Raw genomic sequence first — 2606 nt, 5'->3', positions numbered from 1 at the left:
TGTGCCTTATAGTCGTGAAAATACGGTAACCGTTGTTAACTTCCTTCCACTTCTAGTTCCGGTTCATCTGCTCACTGAGTTCAAGATTCCACCTCCTGTTGTCTTCATCAATAAACCTGTTAAACTTTCCCTTGGTTCTCTGAGTGGTTTTCTGCATCAGGGTCAGGCTTTTTATTACTACAGAAGTATTTAAATGCATTAAAATCATGACTCAAACTGTGGGTTTTTCAATTTCCATTTTTATTCAAAGGCAGGGAAATAAATTTTATATTTTAGTTTAAAATGTATTCAGAATAGTTTGCTACATGCACATAGATCTAAAAATAGACACAAACACACCTATACCTACCACAGTCATCCACTGATTAATTTATAAAAGATATTTATTCACACAGCACTTCTAAACAGTTATTGATGCTTCTTCTTGAATACAATCACCTTAATCCTTCAGAACTACAAGAGGAACATGAATAACCTGTGGAAACTACTGGGCAGCAGAGTTGGTTTGAATAATTTATATTTTGGTTTGATTACATTTTTTCACGTGAAACTAAAACTTTAACATGAAACAATAGTTTCTGACCATTTATAATGTTGATAGAGAAATCAGATCTTCTCATATGGTGAAAAGCAGATGGCCGCTGAAGGTTGTATGACGATTTGTATTATCATATATCCTTGTGTTTTGCCACTGACGCAAAAACACAACATCTCCTATTTCTAACAACAATGTGACACCACTGGCTGAAGAACCGAATCCATTAACTTGATGTTCATATGCAATAAAAATGTGTTCTCCGTTCTTGACCAGCACAGCACCTGAAGCATGTGAAGAATGTCCATGTGCACCTACATAGAACTCAAAGTGGTAGGCTCCTCTCAGTGGTGCTATGAAAAACCCTGAAGAAAAGAAAAAATAAAATAATACTAACAACAATTTGGAAAATTTGTGACAAAACTACCAGTTTTCAATAATACCCGTGAAATCTAGAAAGTTACCTTTCCAAAATCAATAAACATGATATAAAGGCTATTTTTTTCTTACGTGACATTATCATTCCAGGACCTTCTGACCAAAGTTTGACATTTGCTTTGAACGATATAAATAAACAGTATATGAAACAATTATTAAACCAAGTTACCTGTGTTTGGGTTGTAGGCATTTCCGATATTTGTAACAACATGCCTGAAGATCAGAGGGACGTGCGAGTTAAATGGACCAAGAGTTTCTGAGCCTGAGGCCAACAATGAAGCTGAGAAAGCCACTCGTTTCACTATAAGGAAGAAAGTATTGTGATTTGGTTTGGTTTTGATTAAGAAGAAGAATTCACATTAGCTGAAGAATACTACAAAACGTATAGAATTTAAAAATGACCAACTTTTTAGTAAGAACAATGCACAATTTGTTTTTTAAAATGTATAATAAGCTTAAAACAGACAAACTAGTAACACATGGAGAGAGCCAAGTGTTGACCACTCTTTCCTGTATAGTTTGCATAAAGACAATATGCAAATCCACTGCTCTAACAGTGGACAATGTGTTCAGTGTGAATGCACCTTAATGGTTGCAATGGTTTACAAAGGAAGTTAATTTCTGGATTCACAAACCTTCGGCTTCTTTCTTTAGAGTCTCCACCTGATTTTCAGTGATGTTTGCCCTGCTTTTAACATTGATAAGATCTTCTATATGAGATGAAATCATACAAAGCAAAACATTTGTTATAAAATACATCAATAATACCATGATATTAATAAAAATATGTATTTTAAGTTTTGTAACATTTTGCTAAACCTCATTTAGCAGACACCATGACTAGGCATAAGTAAGTAACATTAATTGATTATTGGTTTCTGTGTTAGCCATTTCTTTCTTTACATTTATATATGTCTGATACAAAATCATTAGTTATCATGCAAGATTTTGCTTGTTTTATATTGGGTGATGTTATAAAAAAATGCACTTAATACAAATGTATTGTTTATACTTTAATTGAAGTTGGTGTTTCTTTCTAATTGCATTTCCACATTCTTTAAATACCTTGGTGCTGTTGTTTCACCTTGTCCAACTCTTGTGTCTGAACTGTGTGGAAAAAATGGATGAAATTATTTTACAAAGTTATTTCTTTGACGGATTGAACCTTCTTTCTTCACAGCCTCCACACTGTTTTCAGTGATGGTTGCCCTGCTTTTAACATTGACCATTTCTTTTATCTGAGCTGAAATCATACAAAGCAAAACATTTCTTACCAAAACACAATAAAAATAACTGTAGGAGCCTTTTGTCCTTTCCTGTATTTATCATCACCAGGGGGCGTATTTCATTTTGAGTTCTGATTGTCTGATGGGGGATGGGGTTATTTAAGCCCAACCCTGATTCTGCTGTTAATGAGAGGAGGCAACAGTTTTCTACCGCGTTTGGTTTAGATTAATGTTGAATTTATGTATTTAGTAGGAAAATACTAAAACAATGGACACTGTTCTGTTAATAAATGACTATATTAAAACTAAAGATCAGCATGATAATCTTGATTGAGCACACAAAATTAACATCTTTCAGGAACAGCAACCAGTAGCCTAAAATATAGGATTTTAGCTGCTACAACGAT

Source organism: Cyprinodon variegatus, unplaced genomic scaffold, assembly GCF_000732505.1.
Source record: "Cyprinodon variegatus isolate N-32 unplaced genomic scaffold, C_variegatus-1.0 Scaffold1963, whole genome shotgun sequence".
Taxonomy (NCBI): Eukaryota; Metazoa; Chordata; class Actinopteri; order Cyprinodontiformes; family Cyprinodontidae; genus Cyprinodon; species Cyprinodon variegatus.
The sequence above is the reverse complement of the archived record's forward strand: the minus strand, read 5'-3'. Positions refer to the sequence as shown.